The following is a 16,045-nucleotide window of genomic DNA, read 5'->3' as shown; positions in this document are numbered from 1 at the left end:
TTTTATCCCCAAGATTTTCTCTTTAAAGTTTAGTTTTCTTCAACTATCAAAACCTTTTGATTTCGACATAATGCAACAAAAATAAAAGGAAAGAATGAAGGTGAAGTTTGTGATATGTGAAGTCGAAAACATGAGACACTTTGAACCCTAGAAAGGTGAAATGCAATGGGATAAACAGAAATTATTAGAAGCTAATGATTGTTGCTAAACACATATATAAGATCATTGTGTTGTCGCAGTTGGAGAGATATATTGAAATAATGAAAATGATCTCATTTCAATTACCAAGTCTGAGATTTATGCTTTCTCACTTTTCCATACAGTTATGTAAAGCTCCATTATCACCGAGTTTGCCGCAAAAGTCAAAAAGCATGAGAAAAACATCTCAGCATGTTGCTATAAGGTGGAGAAGATAAGAGATAAAGAAAGTAAGTGATGCAAAAAAAGAGGCTCGAAACCCAATGTTTTCTCTGTAATCTCCATCCGCATTTTTTCCACTGGAGATGTTATTATTTCTTTTAAGGTAATTCTAACCCCTCACATAATGTAATTCAATTATTATACCAAGTTAATTATAACATCAATAATACGTTAATATATATTTAAATATTTTAAATCTCCATCATAAATTTCATATCAAAACTTGTCAAATTTTATCATCAGAACATATATGCATTTCCATGGGAAACTTGTCAAATTTCTCTTGAAATATTCAGGTTTTCTAGCTCTATGTCAATTTAGTTATTATTATTACTGTTATATACTTTTACGTCTCAAAACTAAATATTGAAGTTAAAAGTTGATAACTTTTGTTTCCATGATAGGAAATTAATAATTTTAATAAATAAACTATAATATTGTAAAATTATTTCAATTTAATTTGTTCTATTTCAGGTAGAAAAGATAAATTTCAATTGATATTTATTTATGGTGGAGAAACTAAACTGACATAACTATTTCTTGGGTCTTTGGAAGTGGGAAAGAGATTACTTGTAATGTTAAAACTACTGCAATAAAAAAGACATTACAACAGTCATATTAATTATCTAATATTTAATACTTTATGTAACACAACATTTCTCTCCATTTTGTTTGGTTTGTATAATTTCATAATAGTTGTTTTTAAGACATGAATTTTGTTTCATTCATTAAAGTCTTTTCAATTCACACAGAAGTTCAATGATAGAACATATTCAAAGAACTTAACTATCTATCAAACACTTCTTTCTTTTCTTCTCTCTCCTATATATATATATATATATATATATATATATGAGTTGTATAAATATAAGTTCTCAGGAGCTTATTGTTGTTTTATGCAGATACCTCTCATATGCAGTTGTTTCCTTGATTTGGAGCCTAACCTTCCTCAACTCAAGCACTGACCTTAACTTGTTCCAGTAACTGTAAAGATGTCTGTAACCAAGACTGTTAACCAAAGAAGGGTTAGCTTTCATAACTATGTATGTTCTGCTTCTCAATGAGGTAATGTTTTATGCTACCTGCATATATTCTCTATTTCAAAAGCTCGAAAAATAACAAAAGGTACGCATTTCAATTCTCAGATTCTTATTCTCTATTCTACTGGCTTTCTATAGTTTCTTTCGACTTCATGCACTGTGTATATGCAGTATGCTTCATTCCCAGTTTTCCATGCATGCTGATTCTTCATGTTGTGCATATATGAAACTGTACATTTTCTCTTCAATCTAGAATCCTACTACTTAAGCAGGTTAAAGTTTTAGTTTTTCATGCCTTCTTTATTTTACATTGATAATTTGGTTTGAGACTATTTTCTTTTACTTTCTTAAACAGGTAGACCTCTCAACATTTTCAGTTTTAATAATCTGGCAGTATCATCTACCACTTGTCAATAAAGCTCAAACAATTCAACCAGGAGTATGTGTCAATTCTTTTTTTTAAGTGTATAAATTTTTTTGAAAATATCAAATACATATAATATATATTCAAAATAAAAAAAAGTAATTTTTATTCATGTATTAATTTATACATATATAAAAAAGTTTGGAAGAGCCAAGACCCCAGATCTGCCACTGACTATGTTGTAAATAATTTTAATGATCCATAACTATGTATGGCAAATCAAAGCTCAAATCTTTATTAAAAATGTGTTCACATTTGCAATTCAAAAAAACTTTCAGAATAACATGTGAACGTAAGAAAGTTGCACATAGTTTATTGTTGATGATAATTGTTTTTGTATTAGTTGATATATTTGTCATTCTTAAGATGGGCACTGGGCTTCTGTATGGTGGTCCTATATAATGCACTACAAAGTAACGAGTGTTTCTTCTTGCACGTCCATCTTTTTTCTTCCTGCACCCATAGTTTGGGTGAAATGACCATTTTATCCCCTCCTTCTTCCCTCTATCTAGCCATGTCCAGCCCTTGCAATTAACCATCGAAACCCAATCCTCCCCTTCCATCCTCTCCAAGCGTTACGTTACAATGCCTTCCCTTTGCTGTTGCACCAAATCGAGGACGAGGTTTCTTGCCCACCAAGCTGATGAAGTACCACCCTTGTTTGTTTTAAAGTTTATAGTCTAGAATTTAGAGTTTAAGGTCGTATGTAATAGGTTAAATCACAATTTCTCATTGAGAATAATCAAATCCAGAAAGAAATTCTTTCCGAAAACAATGTATTTAAAGAAGAAGTCTAGTTTGAAAATATCAATCTAATTGGTAAATACTAAAATTTTTTAGAATGAACTCTCACACAAGATGTATTGTATATCATAAGATATACGATTGTTTTCTTCTAGAATATATAATTCATCCTATGAGATTTTAGGTATTTTCTCGTTATTTATGGCTTGGTATAATATCTTTGTAGCAAATTTCTTCTTCAAAGATATTGTTTCTGGGAGAAATTTCTTTTTAAGTTCGATTGTGTTTAGTGAACAAATCTTAGTTTGGCCTGTTAGAGGTTGAAGCAGAAACAAATTTTTGATAAAAAGGCGACATGAAATAGGTCGGAGGAGGTTAATTATAGTAACGACTATACTAGATTTGGTATCTTTGCCCTCATTTGGTTTTGGAAAGCAACATTTATCAATGTTAAATTCACAATATCTAATAAATCTAGGTTTGGAAAAACTTTTTTTGAAGTTATGAAGTATAACCATGACCACCTCGGTTTCTAGCTCCAGTTTTCAAATCTTATCAATATGGTCAAATTAGATTTACTATCCTCAAACGAAACTGTTTCGGATGTGAGGGGCTGTGCTGGTTCCACGTATCCACGTCACTCATTTCTCGTCTTCCGTACGTCGGATCCTCTGTGCTCGCTTCTTAGTGCGCCGGTGGGAGACCTGCGAAAGATTCTCCGATGCCAAAGTCAGTTGAGAGCTAAGGCGCTTTTCTCAGACAGTAATAAATGTGCAGTAAATGCAACCTATCTACCACTTACCCTGAATCTGTATTTATAGTTTTCGCTATGGGCTTGGGATTAGTGAAACGTTAATCACGACCCAATTCAGCCCAAATAGCTTTTAAATCCTACTTACCTTAAACTAGGATGATTAGTAACACGGCCGGCCGGCTTCGGATGAGTTCTGAGTATGGGCGCGCGGGTGTCTGTCCTGCCATACATAACCTTTCACAAGAGTATGGTCATGGGGCATAAGGGCGGCCGCCCTATAATACCTAACCCTTCACATCAGTGAGTAGAAGTGCAATCTCGTGGGTCTCATACGTTACAATGAGCGGCCGGTCTGTTTGGTGTTTCAAGTAGACGTCCTTCCGTACGGCGTCCGGTCCCTGCTGGTACATAAACATTTCTTACTTCTATAGTTGATATCAAGATTTAAAACAAAGCAACCAATATCTCCAGTCACAACTCATAACTTCAGTTGATTTTATATTACTCTATACAAATTTAAAATAAAGTAATTCATAAAAACATTTGCCTGATTTATCATAATACATGTTACCTTATTATAACATTAGTAAGTATCACCTTATTTCCCCCATTAGGCTTTGATACCATAACGGGATGAGACTAGAACCAAAAGTAAATTGATTATACTGAGAAATAGGATACTGTACGGAATAGTAAAACAAAAATAATAATGTAGAATATGTAAAAAAAAGTTAAATCATAAGAGAAGACCAGATACACATTACTAATTAGAGGGAGAAGATAAAATCACAAAAGGAAACTACAACGATAGTAATTTGCAATGGTTGGAGGGAGGGAGAGATGAAAGAACTTGAAAACTATAGTTTTTATCTTTACAAAGGAAGTACAAAATTTTACGGTTTCAACATTAGGATTATCATTGGAGGAAACTATTTCGAATTTGTACTTGATTTTTCTGTTAAAATAGATTAGCCATGAATGACGATTGCTCTTATTTTGATACCAAAACACTCTTGTCCAAGCATCAATATAATCCCAATGGGGCAAAAAACTGGAGAATTTTTTTGCAAAACATTTGGATTTTTGCCATATTGGCTTAAAAACCTTTAAAATTTGGACTGCTTTTTCCCTGCAAATATTCACGAGTAAGGTGCCTCTCAAATATTCAATTTCAAAATAAAAAAATTTCAAATTGATTGCCATCTGGAAAAAAAATTGCTTTGATGCTAAATTTTTAACATCTTTTGTAAAGTATCTTTTCTTAGATTTACAGTCTATTCGAATTCAATTCTTGAGTAAAAGTTAACATACTAAAAATATATTTAATTCAAATTAATATTTTTTTATTTATGTAATTAAATGTTAAATATGTTTTTATCTCTTAATTTTCAATAAAAATTGAAATTAGTTCATTTTTTAAATTTTGGATTAATTTAATTTATCATCTTTAAAATGACGTGAAGTTAGTTCTTTTAACTAAAGTTTTTTAAGTTACGTGTTTCTCAACTAACATTAAAGAAAAAAAAATGTGTTTTTCAACTAACATTAAAGAAAAAAATGTGTCAAACAGTATAAACAATTCAAATGCTATCATGAAATGCATTTGAAACATCAATTACACTTAACCAGATTTGGTTAAAAGGACTAAATCTACACATTTTGAAAATTGAGGGACTAAATTGAGCCAAAGATTCAAAGTGGATTAATTTGAATTTTCACTGATTTTAAGATAAAAGACAAATAAATTTGAATTTTCACTAAATTGGGCCAAAGATTCAAAAATATATTCAACCCTATAATTAATATGCATATGCCAACTAGCTATAATGTACAAATTATTAATTTTACTTGATTTGAAGATAAAAGACAAATAAAAATAAATCACAACAATAATAAAAATAACAAACAAATTATTTTATTCTAACATCAAAATCCATTAAAAAATTACAACATAATCAATCCGAGAGGGTTAATACTCAATAAATGTTACCAATAAGGAGTATTGGTAAATCTTGAAGAAATTTGTTTTGATGATGCTATAAGAAGTTTTAGTTGAAGAAGATATTAGAATTAGTTAAAAGCAATTTGTAGAAATTAAATGTAGTAGGAAATTCTTGTAAACCTTGTAAACTTGCATTTTTAACTGCAATAATCGATTATGGAATGGCAATAATCGATTATCACAGAGTCATACAGGAATAATCGATTATTACTTCATATAATCGATTATCACATTTTGAAAACCCTGTAACGGACTTAAATAATCGATTATCACTTACAATAATCGATTATTCGTGGCAGTTGAGACTTAACCTTAGATATTCAGAACAGCTAGCTATATATTGGGTTTCTGTGAAGATCAATAGTAACGTTGTTGAACAGAAGCTCTTGCAGAATACTGTTTGTCAGAGGAAGTTCTCAGAAGCTATAGTTCAAGTTCCCTTGCTTGGTCTCGTGAACAGGAGAGGCTCGTGTGTCGTGTGTCGATAGTCTGAGCAAGCTCTCTTCGAGTTAGCAAGGTGCTCTGCCTGGTCTCGTGAATAGGAGAAGCTCGCGTTTCGTTTGTCGATAGTCGGAGCGATTCTCTTCGAGTTGGCAGAGTGTTCTTCTTCCGGTTCGTTCGTCGAAGGAAGGTTTATCTATCTGCTTTACTCACTATTTGTTGTAATCTGTGAAACATCTTTTTAGTGGAATTGTTAATCACTTTTTATAGTGATTAACGACTGGACGTAGATTCTGTTGAATCGAACCAGTATAAAATTTACTCGTGTGATTTTCTATTCCCTGCACTCTTTATTTTTTACGCATATCAACTGTTTGATTAATTTTCTGAAAGAAAATTATTTTTACTAAAAGGACCAAATTAATTTTTAATTGTGATCGAACACGCTTTCCGCTCTTTTAAGTATTTTATTCCGCTGCGCGACTCTATAACGGTACCGATTGTTCCAACAATTGGTATCAGAGCTTGCTTTGATAGTTTTTCAAAATTTGCGAAAATGGCCGGTCACAATCAAAACCATGTATATGCTGAGGGTGCTTCCATTAACAGACCTCCATTGTTTACTGGTGATAACTATGCTTTTTGGAAAGTGAGAATGGAGATTTTTATGGGGTCTGTTGATAGAGGCATCTGGGAAGCTGTGCTAAATGGTCCCTATATTCCTAAAAGAACTGTTGATGGTGTAGAAGTAGAAAAACCATACTTTAACTGGACTCCTGAGGAAAATAGAAGAGCCCAATTTGATATTAAGGCTCGTAATATTATTTCATCTGCTGTTGTACTTGATGAATTTTATAGAATTTCAATATGTAAGACAGCACAGGAAATGTGGGAGGTCCTCAGAGTCACACATGAGGGTACAGACGACGTGAAACGTGCAAGGAAGAATACACTCATCCAGGAGTATGAGATGTTCAGAATGCAACCTGGAGAACCAATTTCTGATGTCCAGAAGCGTTTCACTCACATTGTGAACCACCTAACAGGTTTAGGTAAGACTTTTGACACTGATGAATTGAATGTGAAAATTTTGAAATCATTAGACAGGTCTTGGCAACCAAAGGTGACTGCCATCTCGGAGTCTCAAAACCTCACTCAGATGTCAACGGCGATTCTCTTTGGAAAGCTTCGTGAGCATGAGCTTGAGCTGAAAAGATTAACTACAGAAGAGGATCAAGGCAAAAGAAAGACACTTGCCTTCAAATCTGAAATTTCAAAAGGAAAAAGTTATAAGAGAATTGAGGATGATGATTCCGATAACGATGAGGAAAACATGAGTCTTATGATTAAGAAGTTTGCTAAATTTATGAAAGCAAAGGGAAAAGACAAATACCGTGGAGAAAGGAAAGAAAATCAAGGATCTCCATTAAGCGTTAAATGTTATGGATGTGGAGAAAGAGGACATATGAAAACTGATTGTCCTAATAATAGGAAAAGTGAAGAAAAGAAGGAGAGAAAATTTTCAAAGAAGAAGAAAGCTTACATAGCTTGGGAAGACAATGCTTCTAGTTCTTCAAGTTCAAGCAATTCAGATGAAGAAGCTAATTTGTGCTTAATGGCAGACTCAGAAGATGCAGGAAGCCAAGTAAGTGATTCTAGCTTAGAGTCAAGTGATGAATTTGATTTACAAAAGGCATTTCTTGATTTGTTAAATGAATCTGAAAAACTTGATGTTGCTCATAAAAAGTTAAAGAAAGAGCATAATGAATTGAAATTGAAGTATGAAAAAGTACTAGATGACGAAGTTGTTTTGAGAAACAAAGTTAGTAATCTAGAAACTAAGTTATCTGAATCTGATGTTGTTGTACAACCTGTTGAATGTTTATCGTGTAAAAGTCATATGTTTGATATTGACATTCTTGAGAATTTACTTGCAAAGGCAACTAAGTCTAAGTCACATGCCAAAACAAACTTTGAGAGAAGCAATGCTAGAAGTGGAAACACGCATTTACACAAAAAGTCTAAAGTGATAAGAACTCGTAGGGTATGGGTTGAAAAAGGAATTGTGTCTTATAGAAACCCAAATGTTGTCACATGCTTTTATTGTATGAAAAAGGGGCACACTTCTAACAAATGTAGAATTAAACATTTTGATGTTCCAAATGGAAAATATGCTTGGATTCCTGTTATAAAGTAAATTGTCTCTAATCTTAAAGGACCCAAATGAGATTATGGGGACCAAAACTCTATTGTTTGGTTTTGCAGGTTAATTTTTCAAAAGGAAAAGAAGACTCTATGGTATCCTGGTATTTTTTTAAGAGCTTTGAAATGATTTATGAATGTTAGATGTGTCTTAAAGTTGAAAATTTGGCCCAAATTTGTGTTTTTCGGAAATTAACGTAAATAATCGATTACCAAAGGTAATAATCGATTATCTCGTCCTCAAAAATTTGGATTTTAACATTTTGGCTCGCACATAATCGATTATTTAAAGTAATAATCGATTATCTTAAGTCACAGCGTAAAAAAAAAAAAAAAAAAAAAAAAACTTTTTTTTTTTTTTTTTTGGAGACTGTTTTGTTGTTTACTTGCCATTTCATCTATGTTATAATTTTGTCTGTTATGTGTCTTCTTATAATGTAATCTTTATTTTCATAAATAAAATGATCTCTTGATCATATGCATCCTTTGTTTAATTGAGGGGGAGATCATATTTAGGGGGAGCCTTTAACATCCGGTCTTTTTGCTTCTGATCAAAAAGGGGGAGAAGAATAATACAAGGGGAGAAGTATAAATTATTACAGGTATTGCTAACCTTGTTGTTTGTTAGCTTGTATGTTTTGCAGGTAAGCCAAACTTGCTTTTAAAATTGAATTTTTGATCATCATCAAAAAGGGGGAGATTGTTACCAATAAGGAGTATTGGTAAATCTTGAAGAAATTTGTTTTGATGATGCTATAAGAAGTTTTAGTTGAAGAAGATATTAGAATTAGTTAAAAGCAATTTGTAGAAATTAAATGTAGTAGGAAATTCTTGTAAACCTTGTAAACTTGCATTTTTAACTGCAATAATCGATTATGGAATGGCAATAATCGATTATCACAGAGTCATACAGGAATAATCGATTATTACTTCATATAATCGATTATCACATTTTGAAAACCCTGTAACGGACTTAAATAATCGATTATCACTTACAATAATCGATTATTCGTGGCAGTTGAGACTTAACCTTAGATATTCAGAACAGCTAGCTATATATTGGGTTTCTGTGAAGATCAATAGTAACGTTGTTGAACAGAAGCTCTTGCAGAATACTGTTTGTCAGAGGAAGTTCTCAGAAGCTATAGTTCAAGTTCCCTTGCTTGGTCTCGTGAACAGGAGAGGCTCGTGTGTCGTGTGTCGATAGTCTGAGCAAGCTCTCTTCGAGTTAGCAAGGTGCTCTGCCTGGTCTCGTGAATAGGAGAAGCTCGCGTTTCGTTTGTCGATAGTCGGAGCGATTCTCTTCGAGTTGGCAGAGTGTTCTTCTTCCGGTTCGTTCGTCGAAGGAAGGTTTATCTATCTGCTTTACTCACTATTTGTTGTAATCTGTGAAACATCTTTTTAGTGGAATTGTTAATCACTTTTTATAGTGATTAACGACTGGACGTAGATTCTGTTGAATCGAACCAGTATAAAATTTACTCGTGTGATTTTCTATTCCCTGCACTCTTTATTTTTTACGCATATCAACTGTTTGATTAATTTTCTGAAAGAAAATTATTTTTACTAAAAGGACCAAATTAATTTTTAATTGTGATCGAACACGCTTTCCGCTCTTTTAAGTATTTTATTCCGCTGCGCGACTCTATAACGGTACCGATTGTTCCAACAATAAATAGTAAAATTAACTTAAAAATAAAAGAAAAAAGGGGGAATGATGTGAAAGAAGATGGATAGGTCAAAATTAGGTCCCGTCAAAGGGTTCCTAAGTGCCTTGGATGTGTTTCCCTAAGTTTCTTTATAAAGAAATTGGGTTGAACCCTTTTTCTATTGTTATAATATTCTTTTTGATAATGTAATCTCCTCCAATTATCTTCTAAATAAATTTAATATCTTTAAGATATATTTGATTGTTACGAAGGCTTAAAAATATTTAAGATCTTGCCACATGTTTACAATATTTGACACTTATTATCTTTTGATATTTTCTAGTATACTTAAATAAGATAATTATTTAAAAATATCAAATAAAATATAAAAAGATATATTTTCCCGAAATTATATTTTATCATAAACATTATTGTATTATCAAAGCGATTTTTGTGAAAAAAGATAGAGAAAACCGCAAGGTTAAATTTTTTTTGTTTCAAATCCCTCATTCCAGCTTAGCCAAATCAAGTTTGGCTAAGCCAAACCGAGTTTTTAGCAGTCACTATTTCTTCACTTGTTTTCTTGTCTTCAAGTAATCCTTGACTTGATTTCCTATAACTTAGATAATCCATGACCTTAGCTTCAATTACATAAAAAACATCTCAGAGTATCTAAAGAATGTTTATACAACTAAAAATCTACGATTTAGCATATTTTTTCATCTCAAGCTCATTTAGCTATCTTAGAATAAATCCTAATTGAAAAAATATTTTAAGCTCATAAACCAATTAAGAAACTTACATTAATGGTTAAATGAGATTATAAATATGCATTCATCATCATCTTATTTGCTTTCAAGCATTATCGTCGATTTACGTAGACAAATTTGAGGAAGAATGGAAGATTTCCATCCTTGTATGAATGAAGAGACGAGGAGGGAAACATAACTCGCTACCTAGATTTACGTAAACGTCCATAATTTTAAATTCCAATTTACCATGCTTTTAACTATTCATGCTAGAGAGGGAGAAAATAGGTTCTCCTTTAAGGGAATCAATTATGCGTTGGTAGTGTGGAGACAAAATCAATTCACTCTACATGTAACCAATTCTCTTCATCCAAGTTGTTTGAACATGCTTTGTAGCCCAATTTTGGTTATGTTATGTTACAAGTGGTGGATCCTTTTGATGTTGTGAAGAGGGAGGGAGGTATTGGTGTTGCAGGTGGTTGGTTGATCTTGTCGTGCTATGAAAGGAGTAAGATACTAATGTTGCAGGTGGTTGGTTGGTCCTTGCGATGTTCGATGTTTGTGGTGGCGCTGTGGTTAACCTGTGTGTTGCTAGTTTTTGTGGGTGGTTCACAATAGTGCTCGCTTCATGGTAATGCTCCTACTATTGTGTCTTTAGTGGTTTGATAATAAAAAAAATACATACCCATAGTTTCTAATAATTCAAATTAACAATTATTCCTTCTTCTAAATGTCTCTCTCCTAGAGATCTTTTTTACCTTTTCCCCTATAATAATTTTAACAATCACTAATAATTAAAATTCAAGACAAAAACCAATATGCTTAAGATAATTATAGTGAAATAAAAAAAAACAAATTTCTCTAATATAATCAGGGATGACAAAATGTAGCGGGTTACACAGGCCAACACGTGAATCTGTATGAAGAAAGTGAGGTGAGCTGAGATTTTAGGTATGCCAACTTTCATAGGCCCAACCTGTAGCCCACGTAGGTTTGGGACGTGGCAAGGCAGGCCAACTTATTGCCCGCGTGAAAAAGAAGTTACAACTTCATGGAGCCTTCTTTCTATCTTTGAAAATATGTTTGTTGACATGTTATGTGAAAAAGCATGTTAAATGATTCCATTCATATCTTAGTATCTAAAATACGATGAATCATAACATCATTTGTAGTGTAATTATCAACTGTTAAAGTAGAATATTTTCTACCTAGATTTCAATCCATTAAACATTCAACCAACAATTTGGCAAGAACTTGACTTGTATGAGGAGCAGACACATACATAAACCTAAATTTGGAAGTCAAATTTTTATAATTTAGTCAATAAGAACAAAGTTAAGATAAAAGTTATAATTAAAATAAATTGTGTTATTACCTCAAAGTCGACTTTGTAGCCTCTACATATCATCAATAAAATGAGTTATTATAGTCATCTAGCCTCTATTTTGATCAGTAGAAGTCCACATATAAGTTGTAATTGTAACTTGACTTTGATTCCTTGACAACATTAATTTCATTTTCTCTTTTTCTGCATTGTAATTCTTCATAATATTCTTTTTAAGGTGTTTCAAGAAACCACCTTAAATAGATGTGTTACAACAACACAAAATTCTTTTAAGCCTATGTGATCAATCATTGACATTGGACACTCATATCATGAAACACATCTCTAACTATTTGTTGATTGAACACATAATTGCCAACAACTAGGTTTTACCACCTTCTTAGGAGTTTTTAAAAATGATTGTTTGATGTCTTGTGTTGTTCGAAGCTTGCAACTCTTGAAATGGTTTCTCAAATGTGATGTCCCTTGCCTTGCATCACCCAAAAGACTTTTGGAACAATAATTGCACATCGCTCAAAATGACTTTTCCATCTACTTTTTGTTTCTTAAAATCATTCCAAACATCTAACAATAATCTTCTTGAGTTACCAGAAATTGAATCTATAGGATCACCATTTTTATTTGAATCTCCTACATTTGGTTCTACAAATTGTCCTTGTTGACCATTATCTGATATAGAATAACATGCTTAGAAAGAAGTAAGCCTAAGACTAAGCTAGACAAAGAAGCAATGGAATTAAAAAGATTTAAAATAGAAGAGAGAAAGGATAGGAAAACTTAGGAGTTTGAAGACACGCCAGTTGAAATGATCCAATATAGGTGCCAAGGTTGGATCGCCACTTGCTCTCACAAGATAAGACCCAAAAGATGACTAAGAGACAAAATTCTATCTCAAAGAAGATAAACAAATGAATGCAAATCACTCTTATATTCATTCAATCAAAGGTGTGTGTACAAAGGAGACCATTAGGATACTTATATAACCTTAAGGGTGAAGTAAGTGGAGAGAACTAAAGGATGTGGGACTTAAAATGCCTTCAAGTCTGGACAACAACACCTAAGAGTGTTTTTAAGTCCCACATCTCCCAATTCTTCTACTTCTTAAGGGTTTATAAGCTTTCTAACTAGTCTAGAAATCAAAACTACAATTATACATGAGCTAACTTGCAATACAAGCAACTCAAAGGAGAAAAGACTTATTTATTCTTCCTTCTTTTTAGTCCAAGCTATATGAAGTCCCACATTGCTTGCTCCTTAAAGAAAAGAAGAATATATAAGCTTCTTTACAACCAAACAAAGAGAAAGAAACTAGAAACTATAATAGGAAAAATAGAAGCCTAAGAAAACGTGTTATTTCTTTTTATGCTTCATGTCACTCTTAAAACTCTTCATTGTTGCCCCATCTGTAATCATATCATCATCCATAGGAGAAAATGTATCTTGAGTAAACATCTAATAATAAAAACAAAAACATAAGCTCAATACATATGTTGTATAATAAGCAGTTACTATAAGTTTAATCAACCAAACCATATCAAACAACAAAAATGTTAGAATTAAATATAACAAACAATATTATAGATTATGTACTCATAAATATATAACCAGAAGTGGTGATAAAATAAGATAAAAGTGAATTATATTCATAGAAGGTGAAGGCTTACCAAGGGAATTGAGTTGATTGGGCTTACGAGAATGAAAGATAGCAAAATAACAACTAAAAGGAAGTTCAAGACAAAACCAAATTGCTGAAATCAACCAAGTAGTAAACTTCTTGCCTTTTCCTTTAAATTTGTGAACATTGAATATGCAACAGAAGGATTACTAGTTCTAAAGTTAGGGAGAGGCTAACACTAAAATTACAACAGAAGGCTTAATTAAGTAACCAAGTGTTAATAGTCTTGGACAAGTAATAATTGGTGGTGGCATGAATTGCCCCATTCACATTGTAGAAACTAAATTAAATTTCTTGATTAGACTTTGATTTGGCAAAGTGTAACCACTCGATACAAGATGTTCATTACCCTCATCAATTTCAAAATGCAGATGTTTTTTTGTTACATAATGAACGTCACCTTGGACCGAAATGTTCAAAACATGGAATATGTTCAAACTAGATACTTACATAACACTCCTACTTAATCAGTTAATAAGGATTAAAACACATAAAAGAGGAAGTGTGATCAATTATTTCAGGAAAGGACAAGATAAAAGAATTGGACAACAACTTAATAGTGTTGACATGCCTCAAATTAAAGATATAACAATGTAAAAAATACAAACATACTATACATGACAATAATAATGCAACATACTTCACGAGTTTATGTAAATGAAACCATTTTCCCTCTTCTATTTCCTCCTAAAATCAATCTTCGACTATCAAAAAGTAAACAATGACATCACCTAGAAGGAACTGGACGTGGTTAGTTACTTCAGTAAAGCATAACTAACCCCATTAGTAAATGAAATCAATCTAATTAAAAAAAATTGTACCCAATTGTCGTCCAAATTGAGAGCAGCACCACCAGATATTGATGCCTCACAATTCATTTCTGTTATCATATTTCTCAATAGAATAAACTCAACCTTTCTTTGAAAACATAGTGCAAAGGTCACAACTATATTACCCAACAACACAACCCTGGTTCTACCAACTAACTAACTTTAACTAATGCTAAAATCAAGACCCAAATATACAGAGATTGAGAGAGACCATGAATGGAAAGATAAATGAAATTCGGAAGTTGCAGATTAGTACTAGGGTTCAATAACTACCTATGAAAAACTCATAGCCACCCACTCAAACACCATAAGGGAAGATAAAAAACAAGAAGAAATTAGGGAAAACGAAAGGAGATAGGTCAAAGAGAAGTTAAAGTATCGTTTTTGGCTGGCAAAGTGCACGTCTGAAATTCAACGTGGTCTTGGAGTCCAAGCTGAACTCGTTCCTCACAAACCTCACTAGAATCTACGACTTCCCTACCGTAGAGTCACCAATCAATACTAATGTTTTCATATCCTCTGGTTTTGGCACAACATAATGCACAACAATGGTAGAAGGTGAAAAAATAAAACTAAAACATTAACTTAAACCTAAGGATAAAAATATGATTTCATTTCCTTAGCGGGTAGTGGATACCCGGAGGTACGGGTAGTATGACACCCAAACTCAACCCATTAATGAACGAGTATTAAATTTTCAGCTACTTATTACCTACATTACCCGCAAATACCAACTATCGACAATGGATTTTACCTGCGAATATCTATAGACAAGGGTTTTTATTTTCCATTCCTAAGATGGACTAGTAATTTCAACCAACATCCGAATCAATCAATCCTACATTTTGTCGAGTCTAAATGAACTATACCAATTTGTATTACCACTTCTAAATATCATTATTTATTCCATACTTTTTAATAATAAATTTTTGAAATCAAGTATATTAATTTCAATTAATTAATCATAATATAATTAATTAACCATAATAATAATTATTATTATTATAATAATTACATTAATATAATAATTACATTAATATAATAATTACATTAATATAATTATAATAATAATTAAAATTATTATTGTTATTATTAATATAATTATTATATTTCATTTTATATTAATTTTAATAGTATAATTAGATGGGTTTGCTAACTTATGTAATCTCTAGGCTTTTGTTCACTTGAATGGATTTGGAAGAGAGTGATTGAGTGGATTTGAAAATAAATTTTGTTGTTTATTTGAATGAATTTAGAGTTAATAGAGAGTGTATTTGGAAATAAATTCTTTTAATCTGTCACATCAATCAAATCCTACACTAATTCTCACAAACATTGCTTTCAAATTCATTCTCAGTTACCTCTAAATTCACTCAAATAAACAAAAAAAAAATTATCTTCAAATCCACTCAATCACTCTCTCCCAAATCCATTCAAGTGAACAAAGGGTACCAAATTTTAGTTGACAAAAATACTTTCATATATTATGAATTCTATATTTTAAGGTTAAGGATATTTGAATAATTTCTATTTTTTTATTTTAAATTAAAAATAAAAATTATTAAAATACCTTGTGTTTAAAGTATGTTTTTTATAAATAAAATTCTTTTTATCAACTAAAATTTGATACAAGATATTACATAACATAACAAATCCGTAATTAAAATTATAATATAATAATTTTATTTATAAAAACATCCTTTTATTATCACATACTTTAAATCATTTCTAATATCGAAATATCTCCCATTACATGATCCATATCTATTC

The sequence above is a fragment of the Vigna angularis genome, chromosome 2, assembly GCF_016808095.1.
Source record: "Vigna angularis cultivar LongXiaoDou No.4 chromosome 2, ASM1680809v1, whole genome shotgun sequence".
NCBI lineage: Eukaryota > Viridiplantae > Streptophyta > Magnoliopsida > Fabales > Fabaceae > Vigna > Vigna angularis.
Note: the sequence above shows the minus strand (reverse complement) of the source record.